The following is a 20460-nucleotide window of genomic DNA, read 5'->3' as shown; positions in this document are numbered from 1 at the left end:
GCTCCCCTGCACCACAGGACCTTTTCCCATGCCCTCCCCTTCCCTCAGAAGGCACCTTGCTCTCCCTTCCATTACCTCCGAGGGCTTCCCAACTCTGAGTTCCTCCTCCTCAGAGAACCCTTCCCTGACCTCTACCAGGCAGCCTCTCATCACAGGACTTTTACACTTCTTGTATGCGAATTTAATTAATAAAGCACACTCAGCAAGTATAATCTCTCATAGATGGGCTAAATCAAATTTAATGAAGGAGACCTAAGTAAGAATTGAGAAAGGCTTGATTCCGAGGTAAAAATCAACATCAATTATAGCCCTTAAAAAATAGCAAGTACTAGGTATCAGCTGAATACACTTAGATTGTCTAATATTTTTAAATTCAATTTTTAGAAGGACTTCCATTGGATTTAAAGGCCCAGAGAAGCTTTTTTAAAAAATCTTTGATTTCTTAGCTTCTTGCTTCCTACAATGGCACAGAACATAGTTGATTTTGAACACAGAACATTATCTTGAGATATTTAATTCAAATCTCTCTCTCTTTTTTGTATTGGGGATCAAACCCAGGCCCTTTGCATTCTACACACCTGCTGTGTCACTGAGCTACACCCCCAGGCACCAATCAGTCTTTACTCTGCACTTGGATATAGAGGAGATCTCGTATATAACTTCTTAATTTTTATGTGTTTTAATTGAATGTCATTAAGGTTTAACTGTAGTTGCTTTGTTAATGTGAGTGCAAAATGTATTGTAAGATGCCGATTTTATAAGAATGAAAAGTAAAGGTTTCATACAGAATCAGAAAAGTCAAAAATATTAAAACCAAGGATTATATGGTCCCCTTGTCACCAAGAAGCCAAGGCTTGGTGCAGGAATGAACCTCACTTCCTAGGTTCTCAGTATTTTGTGCCCTGATGAAAGAATTCAACCACGACTCATGGGCAGCCATGTAGAAGTATGAGTATAGTTTATTGTAAAATAGATACAGAGAGTATTATGCCTTCAAGCAAGAATGTGGGTGGTGGCACAAAGCCATCTGTACCAAGAGTGAATTTGGATACTTTTTTATGAACACAAAAGTTATTCCTTGGGAGTTCAGTAAACAAGGATATTTCTGATATTTGTTGACATTTTATTTAGAAGATACTTTGCAAAAATGTCTTCTCCATTTTAGATGGTCAGCTTTTCCTCAAGGGCTTTAATCATGTCAAGAACCTACAAAAGAAACTTAAAAAAGATAAATTCTTACTTTCAATTGACCTAGCCCAAGGCAGTCGGGCCTCTAAAGAACATTCCCTTTCCTGATATCACTGGCCCCTAGGCTATGGAATCCAGGAATGTTGTATGCATTGTTTTGGAACTAGACAGTCTGGTATCAGAAGGATTGTGTCCCATGTGTATGTTAAATTGTTATTGTATTCTGTGGGATCACTTTAGGTTTGAGACCTAACAAATGACTATAAATATATTATATATTGATGTCTTTGTTTCTTTACTCAACTGACAATGCATACTGTTTTGGGTACCCTCTACCATTTTTCCCTCAGACCCACTAATGTCTAACTACCTTCCTAACATACCCTCTAAAGAGTTGGCACTGTAAAATTGTTTAGGGTATTTGGGGGCAGTTCATTCTGGCTACATTCTAAGAGAGGGCCTTTCGGGGATGTAGTTAGGGTCCCTGGTCTTGGCTAAATTTCAGTCCAGGAGGATCAGTTGAAGAGTCTGTTAAAGCTGGCTAGGTCAGAAGGGTGCAAGACCATCTGAAGATGAACTGACTATAAACAAGAAGAAATAATGTTTACAAGCCACTTAACTATATATGGCTCTGAAATAAGCTATTTTGGACCCTCCCCCATTTGTCCCTCAGTCCTGCTAATGTTTAACTATCTGCTTAACACCATTATCATAGTTTGTAGGTCCAGGTAGAATAAAACCAAATAAACTTAAAAACAGTTCAAATATGGACAACTAGTCAACCAGAAAAGTATTGAAAACAGAAGCCAAAGTTGGAAAAAAAAAAAAAAAAAAAACCCTGGTTGAACCAAAGAAAGATCCTTTTAAAATGATACCTTAAACAGAGAGCTCTTGAGTTAGTCAGATTTCTATGACTGTAAATCAGATCTGATGTAAGTAAACTTAGAAAGAGAAAAAGTTGTTTTGGCTCACAGTTTTGGAGGTTTCAGTCTATAATCAATTGGCCCTGTTGCTTTTGGACCTTTGATGAGGCAGCACATCATGGTGGGGATTCAACAGGCTGCTCACCTCATGAGGTGAACAGCAGAGAGAGAGAGAAATGGCAGGGTCCCATCATCCCCTTCAGCAGCACGGCCCCAATGACCAGAAGTACTTCCACTAAGCTCCACTTCTTCAAATTTCTACCACTTTCCCAGTCTGCCACCCCAGGGAACAAACATTTAGCACATAGGCCTCTGAAGGACTTCCAGATCCAACTATAGCATTCCTGAATAAAAATAAAGAGCAAATAGATGAATCCTGTCTTTCTAATGAATCTTGACCAAGTTATTAGGAAAAATTACAGAAAATATGAATAGCTACCAGAGATGAACAGGCCCTGGATCAAGCTAGGAAAAGGCCTGCCAACCTGGGACATTTCAGTAGCTTGATAGACCCCAACACCAGGGCCTTGGAGGAACTTCAGGAGACAGAGGAAGTGCGCAGACAGGACTAGAAAAAAGAGGAAAGTAGACTGGTAGGAAAGTAGAAAAATTGCCTAAGGAAAACTGGTTTGGCAGAAAGAGCTGATTTGCTCACTGTGAAGCAACGAAGAAAGAAATGAATGAATGGAGTTATAATCACTGGGGGAAAGATCTATGAAAACAGATTTTTAAAAAAAGACTATTTGAAGAGATGTTAGCTCTGAACTCTGAGCAGACCTGATGTTTAGGTGGACAGAGAAGTAACCATTTTAGTCTGAAATTTGGGGTTTCGTATGGAGGTCAGGAAAGATTGGGCTTTTTCAAAACCAGACCCGAGAAATAAACAATTGCCTAGTGTTTATACAGTTTGAATTTGAAAAATTCAGATTTGTGTGATAAAACCTGCTAGGTGAATCTTGTCACTTGGTGGGTCTAAGGAGTTCCCCCAAGGAGAAGGTGGGGACCTCAACTCGGCCCACTGAGTAGCCTTTTGACTGTCATCACAAAAAAGAATTTCAATATGTCAGTGATAGATATAGAAAGGTTTAATTAGAATTAATTATAGAGTTAAGGTACACACAGGCAGAACAGGATTGGGGGGCTCAAGAGAGATGCATTATGGTCTGGAGCTGGGAATATTCATGGTTTTGGGGGTAGAAACCTATGGAATTTATGAATCTATAGGGTGCTTGGGCTCAATTTATGGGAGAAATGTGATGGTTCATCCACAGGTCAAAAAGGAAAGGGTCATTCACAAGTGAAAGGCCCATTTTACATGGGAAAGTTTTAGGCCCAGTTTATTGCATTTTGCTGTTGTTGTTTTTACTGGTGCTGAGCACTGGAGATTGAACCCAGGGCTTCACTAAGGCAAGTGCTCTAGCTCTGAGCTTCAGGTCAGATTTCTGCTTTTGACCTTATTTACTAAGCTAGTTTTACAGACTTAATAGAATCTTTAAGAGACTTGGATGTAACGAGTCTGGAAGAAACACACACACACACACACACACACACACACGGGAGTAAAGCCGTGGGATATAGATATATATGATATATATGATATATATATGATATATGATATAGATATATATGTTACAAATTTCCTTGTCTTCTTTCTACCTGTCTTTATTTCTTCTAACTTACCTCAGTTTGAGGTTTATCTTTGGAGATGCATGAAATACGACCTGTTCTAGAACAATACTTGTGTAAAAGAGAAAGGAAAAAGAAGGCTGGTAAGGCATGTGGATGATGTTCTAGTGGTCAGTACTGAAAGAGTCAGAGTGTAAATGAGGAACATGGGACAGCAGTGTAATTGAACTTCTACAATTTGTAGGTACCTTAGCAGCAGATCCCAGTCAGTGCTAAACTTCTATTTGAGCATGTTAAATTACCCATCTGTCACCTTCACTTGGCTTCAAGAAACATATAATTATTATCCAAATTGTTTAGCAAAAGCTTAAGAGAAAGCAAACAAAAATAATAAAGCAGGGTCTTTTTAGAAGAATATATCAAAGTTGGCAATTCTATGTAACAATTATGGGAATCCAAGGAACAAGATTAATCCCTCTCATCCTTCTGAGAAATTTCTTTGGTGTAGAGTTCAGGATTTCCTTCTGATCTTGCTCGGAACAGTGAACTTTAGGACGGACATTCTAAAGCTTACATAATCTTTCCAAACAAAGCTCCAGTGAGCTTCATGATGTGTGCCCCGTCAGCACCATGTGCTGATTAAAATGCTTGGCTGGAAGAGTGTAGTGGTCCTAGGCTCCTTTCAGTTTATCAAGGACGAATGTGGTCTCTCCTCAAGTTCAGGTCTTTCGATATTTAAGAATTCACAGAGCAATCCCTGCAAAAATAAGAAGCACTTCATTACATATACCCTCTGAATTATTTAGGCAAATCTTTTTTTTAAACATCATATAACCTGCCTTGCTTCTGCCAAGGACACCATCTTGCCCCTGGCATTCCCTCTGACCCAGTCCACAGAAGCAGGGCAGGCTAAAAATAGCCACAGTGAAGGCACCGGGGCTCCCCTGCTGCTCTGAGGATGTTTTGGCATTTCTGTTCTTTCTTCTTTTTTAAATGGGACAATCATACTTTATTGCAAATCTAAACAGTGAACTTTTGGTACATCTAAGTAGATATCCTATATATGAAAAATGCCCTAGCACAAATATATGTATATGATTAATTCTAACCAAAACAAATATAAATTACTGTGCAAAAATTGGTTTCATTTTTAGGAAAGAAAACACATTCTAAATATTATTGTACTTTACCTTTTTAGCCTCGTATTTAAAACTACATAAAAGTTTATTGTTGCTATTATTTATTACAACTAGGAAATAATGCCAGGGAGTTACTCCATTTCTTTTCACCTTCAACATTTTAAAATTGTTTGTTAACCTGACAGATAGAAATAATGTATCCTTACTACTTTTATTTTTATTTTTTTTGGTACCAGGCATCAAACTCAGGACTTTGTGCTTGCAAGACAGGCGCCAGAACCACTGAGCTAAATCCCCGGCCCTACTATTTTAATTTTGATTTGCATTTTGATTTCACTATTAGTGAGATCGAGCACTTTTATGTATTTATTTTACATTTGTATTTCTTTGTTTATGAACTTCCTGTGCATATTTTTCTGCCAAGTATAAAATAAGATGGCTTATCTTTTCCAGCTGTGAATATTGTGATATATTGCCATACTCCAAATCACATGGCCAGCCAATGTCAGACCATGGTGTGCAGCCCAACTTCAATGGTTTTTCAAGTGCCCCTTATGGGTATTATAACCTGTTTCAGAGTGGGAGTTAACTACTTTCTGTGGTGAATCCTTTTTACTCAATAAGAGTTGATGTTACTTAATTTCTATATGCCTCCTGCCAGTCTGTGTGTGTTTAATTTCAATATGACACCCATTGTCCATGCACTTGATAGCTCTAAGTAGCACTGCTAAATCCTTATGGAGAGGTAACCTGGACTCCAGTTGAATAGTTCTTAAGACTTATCCCTGATGATAATTGTAGTACTTCAGGAGTCCATTTTCTCAAATTTACTCAGATACAAAGTTCTGCCACGTGAATAAATATTTGTTTTAATTTTTAGTTTACTGAATTTCATAAAGAGAGTTCTTAATATCATGGGAAAGTAGTTTAGATCACTGACCTGTCTTCATTCTGCTTATCATTAGGATTGTTTAAATCTAGTGTGGGGGCTGCTGAAAGTAGGAAGTTTGGGAAATGAGGGTGGATTGAAAGTATTTCATTATAATTTATTTATATTTTCTTGACAAAAAGTATAGTCATTTTTAATTCTTCTTGAGATTCTTCTCCTTATAATTCATATTACTAGTGACAAACTGAAACTAGTCCTGATCACTGAATGCATGAACAAACATGGGCCTTGTATCTCTTTCTCTTACTAATTTCTGAGAAGCAAAGAAAATGCCTCGCAAATAGCGAGCAGTACATAAAGAGCAATCCCAATGAGCTATCTAATTCATAAAGTATAAATCCTGTAAAACTTTAAAGCCTATTTTAGCAAAAGAAGAAATATTAAGGGCACATTAAATGGGGAGGAACTCTCTGCCATTAGCTTCTAGTTCTGATAACAGTAACAACCTATTTTCATATAATTTAAAATATAGTATGGCTTGTACTAGAAAAGAGTCAGAGGCACATATAGTATCACTCTACAAATTTGGTAGCCCAATTTTTTTCTAGCTTACCAGCCCTTGGACACCCTCAGATACCTGTTAGATCTCATTGCTTCTTCCCACCTGTGATCTCATCAGGAAAATATCTCCCCTTAAAGATGTCTTGTACCAGTCAAAAATGGCCCTATAAGCTGAGTTGAATTATGCAGATAACTGAATTCAACCAACCAATGAAAGCAATCATTCTGCTCTCAGTGAAAGCAAGTGGGAATGTTTCAGACACTGGTTAAAAGCACAATTTACTCTGTAAATACAGACATTTGTTCTGTCTCATGGCTACTTTGTGTCCCCCCCCCCTTTGGCCAAAATTCCTTAAATATAATTTTCTCTGGATAAATTTAAAAGGTTTAAAATGAAATGTATACCATTTCTTAAAAATGTTACGTTGATCTTGCTAAATTGCAAGGTTCATTCAAACTTTATCATGCCTTTCCTTTAATGTCTCTCTCTTTTTGGCCTGGGGATTGAACATAGGGAGCACTGAACTACACTTCCAGCCCTTATTATTATGTATTATCATTATATTATTATTAATGGGATACCATGTGATGTTTCAATACATGTACACACTGTGTAATGTTTAAATCAGATTAAACATATCTATCTCCTCAAAAATTTTTTTTTTCTGGTGGAAAAATATGGGTACTTCATGAGTTTATATGTCATCCTTGAGTAGGGCCCATGTTAATCATCTTTGTATTTTTCTAATTTTAGTATATGTGCAGCTAGAGCAAATAATTTTAGGTAAAAACTCTAGTGTTAATGATGATAACATTTTCAAATTCACATGGAAATTTTCAAATCACATGAGCCTAAAGTTTACTGGCTTTCACTAGTTTTTAGTAGATAGCTGTGGTAGGTTATATGCTTGAGTATAAGATGGATCAAAGTTTAAAATACTATGGCAAAAGCTACCAGTTGTGGAATGAATATCCATTTTTTACTTTTTCATTAATAAATGAATATCTATATTTTAAGGAGCTGCAATTTTCTAAGATAAAAAACTATACATTTCATTTCCATTATTGATGGAGTAACTAATGAAATGCAAGAAAATGCTACTGGTTGAGGGTCTGGAACAGTGATGGGGACCTTTTAGAGCTTTCAACAATAGCAAACAGTCCACTGCTGCACATGTGCCATAGGTTCGCCATCGTTGCACTGGAACATCTCTTGCTACAGGTAGGACAGAACGAGCCTGAGAACATGCTGGCATTGAAGCACATCCACAACATTCTAGGAATGTGTAAGAATGTTCTTCAAGATAATACAAAATAACTCTTTACTTTTCTCTCTCAAATTGAATGTATTTATTCAGAATTTTTAAAAATTCTTTTTTTGTTGTTTTTTGTTTTGTTTTGTTTTTTTGGTACCAGGGATTGAACTCGGGACCTTGTGCTTGTGAGATAGGTGGCAGAATCACTGAGCTAAATCCCTGGCCCCAGAATTTTAAAAAATTGCTTTAACAAAATTTGTATTCTAGGGCCAGGGATTTAGCTCAGTAGTTCCTCCGCCTGACTCACAAGTTCAATCCCCAGTACCAAAAAAAAATTTGTATTCTAATAACATATGGAGAAGTCAATAATGGTCTTTTGGCAGATGAAGCAATTATTTTAAGCAACATAAAACTAGGATATACTTTAAATCATCTTTATTTAAATGTGTATCTTAGTGAATAATGCTTTGGATGAAATAAATATTTCCTTTTTACCTAATTTCCTAATGAATATAAGGGGTAATATCTTGTACACAGAAGACATAATTTTATCATCATGAACCAGACATTAAGACATTTAAAACAAAATTTTTATCAATTTTGATGCTTTCTTCTGCAAAAAATAAAATACAGAATAATATTCTATATAAAATAATATAGAATCGAGTATGAAACAACATAACAATAAATTCTTTTACCTTTCAGAATAACTTTGCATAATTTAGACTTCATATATACAAATAATACTTCTTATATATATATTAATCTACATATAACCAGCATGGTCTTTGCTAAGAAAAAATCACCTCCCACTGGTTCTGGGATTAGACCTCCTCTTTCTTAAGAAAATCTGCTCTACAATATTTAATTGGGGCCAATCTTGCATTGTATCCAAAGTTATAGGGCCTGAATATAGCCAGACCTGATCAAGCAATGAAAGTATCTCTTTTTCCTGGTCATTATAATTAGTTCTCTAATGAAAACTAGCATAAAGTAGAGTAATCAAATCTTTCTCAAGACGTTTTTAAAAAATTGAGAAATATAATTTCTTTCTGTTGATAGGAGAGGAGTCTAGGGATAGTGGAGGCTGTCAGTCCCATCAAACAAAAAGGGTTGATCTGAACAATACCAAGTTTCCAGCCTGAAAGCATGATTTGAGTACCTGTATCGGCAGTGTCTGAAGACCCTCATCCCCCGTTGCATATGGCTATGTTTCCTTTCTCTTTAAATCAGTATGAATTGAATTCTGTTGCATTATCCAAGAAGAGTCCTGGCTAGCACAATACTGATATTAGGATTAGAATATCATAAGTTTTGAACGCAAAATGTGAAATTAACAAAGTTGCAGTGAAGATAAAGAAGAGCCTTTTATCACTGCTTTACAAGATGGCAAGAACTGTTAGTCTCTGCTTGTGTCAGCTGATTTTTAATAGCTATGTTTATCTTTTGACTCAGGCCACATTACCACTAAGATGAGACAGGAGAAGAATACCAGGATGTTGTAGTTTGCTAGTGATTTCTTATAACATTTAGTAAAGACTTAAATATATTAAACACCTAAAAACAGACACATCTGGAAGCAGACCCAGCAAATAATCATGTTAAGGGAAGTCTTTGTTGCTAGAGGCCAGAGAGTCATGACTTGGAACAGTCAGATAACATTGGCCTTTGAGTACTGAAAAAGCTGAATTTCCTGATCCACTATTAAAAATTAATATAAAAAAATAGAGGATCAAGAAGCACAAAGGAAAATAAGATTGAGACAAAGAAGAGACAGGGAACTGGATAAATTTTGGTTTTGGTTTTAAGAGTCTTTAAACACTTTGCTAAGCATTCTCAAATAGCTTGAGTCGATATTTATCATAGCAGATAATAGCTCCTTAAGTCTGGCTGTTTCACTTCATGAAAACATTGAAAATCTTTGGAAAAATTATCATATGTGTTCTGCATTGTGCTACATTGGTTCTATGGAGACATGGGAATAGATTAGCTTTAAAAATGAACCTGGTTTCTTCTGTCAAAAAGCCAATTGAATGGTAATATTTTTAAAAATCTCTGTATCAGCCACATATTAACATAGAATGAATGTGTTCATCAGTGTTCAGTTGCAGAGAATATAATTCACACTAGCCAGTTTGAAAAAAATATACTATTGACACTGACAATAAATTTTATGATTGCTAGATATTCATATACAGTGTATCTGTTGATGTTCAATAACGAAAACTGTTTTAGGTAGAAAATGACTTTTTACAAAGTATTAAGTGGTTTTAGAATCATGAAGAAGGCTAAAGAGACACTCTCATTTGTTTTTTGGACACTTTGTTTTGTGACTCTGCTGAAATAGGGAGTACCTGCATCAGAACTAAACCTTCATGGTCACATAAGGACCCTGCCACAGTGATGTGGGCTATGATGAGAAATGCACTGTAGTCAGGAAACTGCTATGTCTGTGGCCAGCTCCCAACCATGCAGGGCCCACTGCCTTTCATGCCAGAAAAAAAGGATGTCCCATGTCCTGCCCCTCAGCCCGCATGAACCACACAAAGCCTCATATCACACTAAGGCTGCCACAAGAACCAAATGGCACTGCAAGTAACAAGCAGAAGTGGGAAAGTATAATCTCTACCTCAGTTCTGCCTTCCAAAGGTGTCTATCTTACCTTCCATACCTATATCATATTCAGAGCCCTAGCTGTAAGAGTTCCTCAAAAATATGACTTTAGGTTTTCAGTCTTTGCTTTACCAGAAGGTTAAGTAGAAGGACACTGGCCGAGACACCAAGTGAAAATTCACCAGGTCTGTGACAGAGAACACGGTCTTTGGATGGTAAGTTGAGGGGATAAAATATTGATTTTTAAAAAAATTATGTTTCAGAAAGCTTTTTTGCTCTTTAGAAGATAGTTGCATGTCTGTTTTAGGCTATTGATGCTTTTAAAAGCCTAGTGTTAGTTTGCTTTTGCTTCCTAGGTTTTATAGAACTTTAAAATAGAAAGATTATGTCCCTTAGTATTTATTGTTTAATTCACATAATAGCCATTCCAGTCTTAGCAAATGTGATTGCTAATTTGGTCCATTTTTTAAACCTTAGTCAGTTGATTAAAATTAATAAAATTCAGTGTTATGACAGAACCAAAAGTATTTGTAAGCAGCTTACCAACATCATTATGTCTACATAAAATCATTACAAAGTGAAATGGAAAATAAAGTTCTATTTTCAAATTTGTTTACTATTGTTGCCATAAAATACTACTACATGAATATAACTTTCTCAGAAATATTTTCTCTCTCTCTTTTTGATAATCACACCCATATATCAACTGTAGATCTTCTCTCCAAATTTAAACAAAGGAGAGAACACTTTGCCTTGTAAAATAGGATTACTCTGCATAGAACCGTTACTAGTTGTTATGGTTTAGATCTAACATGTCCTCCAAAAGTCTCATGTGTTCAAGTGAGGCTTCTTGAAGGAGATCTGATCATGGAGGCTCAATACTCATTGGTAGATTCTTGATTATTCCTAGTTGAATGTGCTATTAGGAGGTAGAACCCAGTCAGAAGATGTGGGTCACTGAAGGCATGACCTAGAAGGGTATATTCTTGTCCCTGGTCTCTCTCCTGTCCTCTCCTGTCCTCTGCTGTCCTCTCTTCTCCTTCCTTCTCCTCCCCTCCCTCCCTTCCTGATTGCCATGTACTGAGCAACTGTCCTTCACTATGCCCTTCCACCATGCCACTTCTCCCTTGAGATCCAGCTAATCATTGACTGAATCCTCTAAAATCTTGAGCCAAAATAAACCTCTCCTCTCTTTTAAGTTGCTAGTGTGATATATTTTATCCCGATGATGGGAAAATAACTAATACAGTAGTTGATCAACTGAGTATATTAATGCCAAAACTACAGCAGAGACTGTTCCAAACTTTATGTTTTTAAGAATGGTTTTGATATTGTTATGAGAGAATTGTCACTTAAAAGTGGCTCATAGTCTCTATTTTGAGAGATGGAGCAATTAAATAACTTTTTCAGAGATTTTATTTGTTTAGAGCTAGTTAACAAATTGTCCTTTTAATTTAAGAAAAGTAAGGCAAATATACTAAGGATAAGAGAATATTAGAATACTTTTTAGATTTCATAAGGCTCTAGGATAAAACTGTTGGTGGTGAGTGAAATTAGGTATATTCCCCTATGGATTTATTTGGGAGCCAATAAACTCTTTTTGTAGTAAAACTCTCAAAGTCTTTTGCTGAAGGTTCAGAATTGTTTATGAAAACTCAATGAACTAGTGTGTCATGATAGAGGGAGTTGATAGTCAAGGTTAGAAGGAACTCCGAGACGAAATTCATCACAAGGAAGCATCTTGTCAGGCTTTACTCAGTGGCAGTACTGTAGCCAATGAAGTTCATCTGAGGCACGATTATTGCTAATTGAAAACTTTTCCCAAGAAAGCATCTTGTCTGGACTGATGACTTGAGCCCAATGTCAAGACTTTCGGTGTCAGAGATTAGGACTGGGAGAGTAGTGTGGCTGCCTGTAATAAAATGACTCTGCCTTTGAATTCCAAGAGCTGACCCCTAAGAGCAATCACACTTGGGAGTTTTGACCCACTCTGGCATGAAATATCATAGTTCAAGTCAATAGAATTTATCCCTGTGTACTCGAGAAAGTGTTGCAATAGGAAAGCACACTTTGGCTAGTGGATGGACGAGACATTTTCTTGCCCTTTGAAGCTATAGAAGTGGATTCTTTAGTCTAAATATGCACTTTTCAAAGAGATTTCCCAGTGAATTTCTCAAAAAGACACTTGAGTCATACCCTAGACCACATAAGTCCAATTTTCAGGATGTGTGGATTAAAACTCATTATACTATTCAGTTGCAGCCAAGGTTAAAAACCACTAGGTTAGATCATCACAACCTAAGATAGCAATATATGCTTTCATTTCTACCTGTTTATAAGCCTAAAATCTTTGTCAGGTACTAAATGCAGTGTAGATCTTGTCAGTGAATTTTTATTAAGAATAGACCTTTATCATTTGTTTATTTTTTTGGATTGGTATTAGCATATATTTGCATACATAACAATTATATTTTGGGGAGTGTGTACATATACATAACACAGTTTAATTTTTTATATCCCTCTTCTTTCCCCTCTCTCCCCCTATTTATTTATATTTATCTATTCCTTTGTTCAGAATTGGTAAATATTATGCATATTGTGAATTCATACTTCTTCCACATTCCACATCCTTAACTAGATGTTCAAACAGAATAACATTTGGAATACAATTTCTTGGCCTCTGGCAAGCAAGGAGGTTGCATTTAAGTTCAAGTGTAGGTGAAACTATAAGCCCACTCATTTCTCTCAAACAGATCTCATTCAGTTATTTAAATAAGAGAATAAAAATTGAGATAAAGTGCACTCTTAAATGCAGTTTCTTCAATAAACATAACCATTTTCTCCTGAGATTTGCATCATTTCCTGTTTCAGACAAGTTTGGAATAACTTGAACTAAGATGACCCTTCTCTTCTATCCCAGTGTGCTCTCATTCTGAGACAAATGAGAAGCACCTGATGTTCCCATTTCTCCCTACTGACTGAAGGGGGGGCATAGCTTGCCTTCCTCAACTTCCCTTTGCTCCCCTAATTGGTGGACTAGGACAACTTGCCAGGGTGCCCTCCCTGGCTATCTAGTGACTACTTTCCTCCCTTCCACTCCAACATAAGGGCAGCTTTACTGTCAGCATGGTGCCCTTCCCCAACTCCTGCCACTTCAGGTGCTACTGTTGCCTTTTGAAGAAGGGGATAGACAACCTGGCATGGCAAAGTTCAGGGAGGGAGGAATCTGGACCCATTGTTAACATTCCCAATCCCCACAGCAGGCCTTCCTGAAGATTTTCTGGTTTCAGCCCTGCTTCCTCACTGGATTGTGGTCCTGACAGAGGAGGCTCTCTTGGACCCCTGCAGCAATCACAGGCCTGCACTTAGACCAGTCACTGGCCTGCAGCTGCTATGTAGCCACCGTATACTTCTAGGGTTAGTCTAGAAGTGCTCACTTCAGTATATTGACCTCCCTGTGCTGCAGCACAAGCCCTGTTAAAACAAGATTCTCTTTGGTATTTCTCTAAACTTGCTTTTGACTTATTTTTCAGGTAACGTGGTATTCTTATCCTGAGTAATGTGGACAGAGCAGTCAGTTGAAAAGAAAGCAATAAGTACTAGGGGCTGTTAGCACTGGAAAGCTCCAGAGACCAGCAGGGGATAGAATTCAGCAGCAGAGATCAGCATCCAGCAGAGTTAACCTGTGGTATCTGACACAAGCCAGCACCAGATGGTGACAGCTGGCAGCAGCAGTGGCCAGCAGCTGGCTGTGTCAACTGTTGGCATCCAACATTTTCCAGTGTCATCTGATGGCATCAGGACTGCTAACAGTGTTGTACTTTGAGGATTCTTTATTTCTATCTGAATTGAGGAAAAGAACCCTAGGCTGGTTGGTAACAATTGTGTCTGTGTTGGTTCAGAATGATCAGAAAGGCAAACAGGAAAAAGTACATGATTATTCACATTGATTCCAAGCTAAAGAAACATAGAGAATAAATTTTTTAATTCAAAAGTAACTCACTGCTCTTTGCGAGGTAACTGAAAGACATTAATCATGTTTAGGATTCTAAAAGACAGAAAAACTGTTTCTAGAGCTTTTGATTTGGCTATTGTTTGCAGGTGATTTTAAAATGTATTTTTAAAATCCCCATTATGTTTCACCAAGGACAGTTTCATTGGTTTCCATAGTGATATTCAAAATGAGTGTAGGTGCAATCAAAGAGAATGATTGCATTAATAGTTGGTTTAGCATTTCTGTTGAATATGATGGTTACCTAATATTTTAAAATAATTGAGCTTTTTTAAAAAAAAAAAAGTCTTCATTCCTTAATGGGTACATTTAACATTGTATGTTTTTTTTATGAAATGAGTAATAAAATCCACTTGTTAAAATAGTTTTAAAGAAACTGAAAATCTGGTCATACCTTGCTTTTATAAAGATTATGTGAATAGTATTTCAGGTAATTACTCAGAAAGCACTTTTTAAATAACTGTGTTCAACATCATATAAGAAAGAAGGATGAGAATGTGTGAGCAGCTACAAAATGAATAGATTTTAAAGAGCTTATATCATTTTCAGTCTTTTGATGAACTGTAATCAGACCCTGGGTTCTGTCTGGAAGTTAGTTTCCACTATGGTCACATATATATGCTCCAAAGAATAAGAAGTAGAAAATAGTTGATATAGCTTACAAAAAGCCCTCAGGATACTTTTTTTCTTGATCTATGTACTTACTATGTGGAATTGACTCATTTAGGAGCCAGGAACCTATTGGTTTAATAAATTAGTATTGAATCATTTTAGAACCAAATAGAATTAACAAGATGTCTTATGGCATTTATTTAGTAAACAACTATTTTCCCCAGTTGCATTCCTAGGATCCTGATGAATTAAATGCAAGAATGGTCCTTAGGAGAACATTTAAAAAGCAAAACAAAGCAAAATTAAAGAAAATTTATACTAGGTAACTGTTGAGAAGAATAATCATGAGCAGATTAGCAGAAGGAAATAATTTAACTTTGGAGGTAAGAACTTTCAAAGTGTAGAGGGATAAAGTACTCCTTTTCTGTACTTCAATGTATATTCTTGAACGTATTATTACTTGATGCAGTTAACTGTTCCTTTCAATTATTATTTCCCTCAAAACACATGAAATTTTAAAATAAATCAGTCCAGACATCTGCCTATTACTACATTTACATATTTTCCCATCGTATTGGGTTGAGGCTGTGTAGATTTAACAGTCTGATAGATTTACACTCTGGTGCATTATCAAACAAGTACACACTATGGGCTGAGTTTGGAAGTAAGAGCCTCCAAAATGTGTTGAACCTATATTGATGGCATCTATTATTTCCTTAGATGTTGATGACAATCTTTTGTATTCTGGGTTGAGATTTTACTTAAAGTATGCTCAAGGAGGATTAAGACTGGAACGTTAGCATTACTAGCTGGAATTAGCATTAGTTTTACTAGCTGGAATTCATTCATGGGGTGGAACACTGGAAAAGAAAGAGATGTGGAGGAAAAGAATTTGGAAAGTCTGCATTAAAAATCCCCTTAAGCAACAGTGAGCTGAATGCAGATTTGGGGGTCACAGTACTGGGAAACTTTGGAATTTTTTTCCCATTAACTTTATCGGTATATTTTAGGTATAAAATACAGTTACATTCATCACTGGGATCTTGTACCTTTACATGATGCATCTTGGTTCTTATTTTTTTCCCCTTCCCCTGCCCTCCCTTCACCCCCTCCACCATTCCTTATTTGCAAAGACTTTGTTTCCATTTTTTCCTTTTCTCATATTTTTTTCTTTTCCCTTCTTTCCTTTCCCCTACCCCTCCCACTTCCTCTGCTCCTTTAGACCTTTTCTCCCTATTACACAATATCAATTATACCTTTTTAAAATTACAATATCAAGATCTAGAAGATATTACCACAGATATAGAAAGCATATTACAAAAATCTTTTTTGAAATAAATTTGACAACTTCTAAGAAGTACCTTGGAAGACAAATTAATGAAACTAACTGTAGAGGAAATATAAAATTTGAATAGCATCTATTAAAGAAAGTATATTCCTCGCTTGAAAACCTACCTATATGACAACAGCAGGCTCATAAACATTGTAACTGATAAATTATATCAAACAATTAAAGCAGAAAAAAGAAGGAGCACTTCTCCCCTCATTTTAGGAACTCAACATTGTGCTAATCCTAAAATTGGGTAAAGATAATAGAAGAAAAAAGTATGAACATAGATAGAAATTTGTTCAACAAAACAATTAGAAGTCAGATCTGGCAGGATATAGAAAGTGGTATGCCCTTTAAATATAAATATACAAATAAGTTAAAAGCAAAGTGCTCACAAATATAAAATATGTAAACACCAATTAAAAGAAAACTGGGTAATTATAATAAATAACATCTGACAAAGTAGACTTCAAAGTAGACTTCAAGTAGACACTAGGAATATTACTAAAGCTAAAAAGTACCACAACACTTAGTAATAATAAAAGGATTAATTCAGTAGGAAGGACTAATTCTTAATGTGTATATACCTCATAAAGCAAAAACTTACTACATTGAAGTAAGGAATACACATCCTCAATTGTTATTGAAAATTTTAGCCTTACTTTTTCAATACTTGATAGAAAGTGGTGATGAAAATGAGTAAGGCTATAGGAGATTTGAACAACACTATCAACTAACTTGACTTCATTAATATTTAAAGAAAATATCCTCAACAATGTGTAATACACATTATTTTCACTAAAGTTAAAGTGATGGAAATTATACAAAGTGTATTTTTTACCATATCAGAATTAAATTAGAAATTAATAACAAAATATTTGGAAAATATCCAAATGTTTGGAAATCAAAGTACTATGAGTCAAAGAAGAAATCATCAGGAGAATTAGAAAACATTCTGAACTGAATGATAATGAAACATAGCATATCAAAAACTTGTGAGATATAGCTAAATCAGTGTTTATAGAACATTTCAAGTTTCAAATTCTTGGATTAGAAAAGACAAAAGGTCTAAAATCAATGACCTATGTTCCCACTTTAAGAATCTTTAGAAAAGCAGAAACAAATTAAGTCCAAAGTAAGTAAAAAGAAGGCAGTAGTAGAGACAAAAGCAAAAAGTCAATGAAACAGAAAATAGACATGTTAAAGCTTTAAATGGGTTTCTAAAAGATAACATTGAAAACTGTGACACAAATTTTACATCTCACTTTAAAATCTTCAGCTATTTTAATTTTTCTGTAAGACAGAGCAACACTTCACAATCATATTTCCTCACATCAGTGTTATAATTTGCTACTAATAAAATGATCAACTTATAAGTGACATTTTATAATTAATATTCACATTTATCTCTATATATTCTCTCTCAATTAGTATATGTTTTCCTAAAGGATAAAAACAATACTATCTTACATTGTACTTTGATAATTAGTGTTCCTGTTGCTATCATCACTGGAATGTGTCTCAAGTTGAATATCACTTGGCATGATGGTTGGGGGGTGGGGTTATTAAGAATCACTTAACTAGCTCAGCTAATAATGTCTGTATGTTAGTACACAAATATTTGTTAAATCAAAACTGCTTGGAATAAAATCACAGAGGAATGATCACAGAACATAATTAAAGAGTTGAAGAAAATCAAAAGGTCTGTTGGCATTTATACCTATTGCTGTGGGAAAATCTATTAGATTCTAGGCCCAAGCTTGTAGATGTATTCTTTCTAAAACTATAGTACAGTTGAGAGAAATACTTTTTTCACATGGATATTTCTGAAAATCACTACAGATAGCAAACTTACAAGGAGTGTCAAAATCTTTCAGAGAAACATGATTTAAACGGAACTGTATTTCTTAAATAAATGTTTGTTTCATTCCTAACTATTCTGCATCTATTTCTAGTTTCTTTTTGAATGAAGAAAGACCATAATGACATTACTTGCTCTATGCAGAAATATGGAAAAAAACTTATTCCTATGTCTAAGTAACAATTTGGTAAAACATACATTTGGAAGAAATTTTTAGTTCTTACTCATGGCTGTTTTCTAAGTATTCTCTTAGAATTATTATATATTCTATTCATTCAGCAGCAAATGTCTGGAGTGTTTCCTATGTGCCAGGCACTGTTTTAGGTAATAGGATGCATCACCAACAAAACCTATTTCTTTCTTTGTGAAATTTGAAATCAGTATTTCAAGAGCAGATTTCCAGTCATTTTATAACTGTGTTTATGTCTTCATGTATAACTCTTTTGTCTTTCATTAAGCCAGTCCACAATCCAGGCAAAACTATCTCCCCACATTTGCCTCTATAGCTTGGGAGGCTTGGAATCGGGATAACAAAACCACTTGACCACTGAACTTCAAATACTTTTGGATTGTCACCCTCTCTGGACTGTACCAAAGCCTAGTAATGTATAAGAAATAAGGCATATTTATCTTCAAGATGTATTTGTTGACTCCAGGGGAAAGAAAAATAACATACCTTGTCAGATTGTTTCCTTTCATCAGGTAAAGAAAAATCACATCCATTTCTAATTTTTAATTAGTTGCCAGAAAACTTAGCTAACTAGTACTCAGCTCTCAGTTCAGGCTGAGCTATGACTATAATGCAGGTGCTGGTCTTTCCTGGGGGGTACCCTTGAGACAATGTGATGATTTAAGACAAGAGCACTAGTCGGGTCCGGTTTGATAGGAGAAGCTCCAAGTGTGACTAACTGAAATGCTCCAAGAACCCTTCATATTGTATGTGGGTGAAAATTCTGGAGCTAGCAGACCAGGGTTCTAATTCTAATTCTGGGGCTAGCAGGTCAGAGTTCTAATTCTAATTCATTTATTTAAATTTGAGTAAGTCACTTAACATTTCTCTGCTTGTTTCCTCATGTATGAAATAGGGATATTAGTATTCACCTTATATGGTTATAAAAATAACTCAATAAATATAAAAGAGTGATATATACATTCTCAGCACATGAAAAGCATATGGTAAACACTAACTTAAAATATTCTTGTTTGTAATCAACACAAAGCCTTAAAAGCTGGATCACAGTGACTAAGAGCAAGACTCTTAGGGTATAAATGCCTGGATGGATATACACTGTACATCTATTACTTCCTAACTTCCATTGTGAACTCAAACATATTAATGTCTCTGAATTTAAATTTCTGCTTCTCTATGAGCATACTAATAGCACTCATGTCAAGGTGTTTTGTGAGGTTTAAATTCAATAACTGTTCTAACACTTGGAATCTAGCATATAATTAATGCTCAGTAAGTCTGAGCCTTTCCTTACAATGAAAAAGTGCATACCTCAAAGTGCTTATACTTTAGTAAGAGAGAGACAAAATGAGAATAATCACACCAGTAAATACTGATAGATATAACCACAATATTTAGTGAGAGTATGAGATATTCATTTATGTGCAACTTTAAGAAAAGTATCATCTAATTGATAGAAATGACCAAATATGCATACTTTTGTGTAATACAATCACTTAATTACCTGATTGGAATAACAAATATTGACAAAGAGGAAACTCCACTAGAGAAAATAAGTACTCTCTTAATGGGATGGCTTCGTTTTGATTATAAATGACTTAAATGCATTTCTTTTATGCTAGGTCTCCTAAAAGATTGTTCAATTGTAGTAATAACAGTGAATTTGGCTCTTACCTCAGAAAGACAGAAAACATGCTTAATTAAGAATGCAAATAACAGCATCTCCCCTGTAAGTGTGCTATTTTCACAGCTTGCTTTATGCCTCTTCTACCAGCACCTGGTAATTCTTTGTGTATTTTTGTATCCCAGAGGAAATCATTGCCATTGTCTCAAACTGTGTCTAAATAGATTGTGTGCATCCAAGAGTTGTGTGCTGTTTTTTTACACTCATCAAATGCATCTGCTAGCCTGCTCCCTTTGTTCTTTTATCTTGTTTTTACTTTTCTATGACTATATTGAGAATGATCAGAGAAAATTCCCACATTGCATGAGTACATGGTTGGGAAAATTGGGAAATAAGTCAGGAATATTTGAACCTAAGCAATCAGACCTCCAAGTAAGGCCTATACTACTTGCAGTGCTGGTTCACAACTGTCATTAAATAAGGTGACAATTATTGAACTTGTTTCTGTGCATAGGCTGAGTAGTAGAAAATTCTTGTTGATGGCATTTTTGAGCATTTTAAAACATAAAAGACCATGCTTGTTTTTTCCCTTATTTTACTTGTTCCTTCACTTTCTTGCCATTTTTCAGTTCAGCT

At 35.5% G+C, this 20460-nt stretch overlaps 1 long non-coding RNA gene, 1 other non-coding gene and 1 pseudogene across 2 annotated transcripts in view; 1 reads left to right on the top strand and 2 right to left on the bottom strand.

Annotated features, from left to right (window-relative positions):
- Nucleotides 1–408: 408 nt before the first annotated feature.
- The window catches only part of LOC101697573 (uncharacterized), an 82652-nt gene continuing 62600 nt past the window's right edge, over nucleotides 409–20460 (bottom strand). Inside the window, exon 4 of the long non-coding RNA XR_205123.4 lies at nucleotides 409–4494. This is a non-coding gene — a long non-coding RNA (uncharacterized LOC101697573). The remainder of the gene's footprint in view (nucleotides 4495–20460) is intronic.
- On the bottom strand, nucleotides 6998–7100 carry LOC147824180 (U6 spliceosomal RNA). The gene has a single exon (XR_015442780.1). It is a non-coding gene; the product is annotated as a U6 spliceosomal RNA (small nuclear RNA).
- On the top strand, nucleotides 11943–12067 carry LOC147824179 (U4 spliceosomal RNA; annotated as a pseudogene).

Source organism: Heterocephalus glaber, unplaced genomic scaffold, assembly GCF_053883595.1.
Source record: "Heterocephalus glaber isolate CG9 unplaced genomic scaffold, H.glaber_assembly_v1.0 deba00001553, whole genome shotgun sequence".
Classification (NCBI taxonomy): domain Eukaryota; kingdom Metazoa; phylum Chordata; class Mammalia; order Rodentia; family Bathyergidae; genus Heterocephalus; species Heterocephalus glaber.
This window is presented reverse-complemented; position numbering and strand designations above follow the sequence as displayed.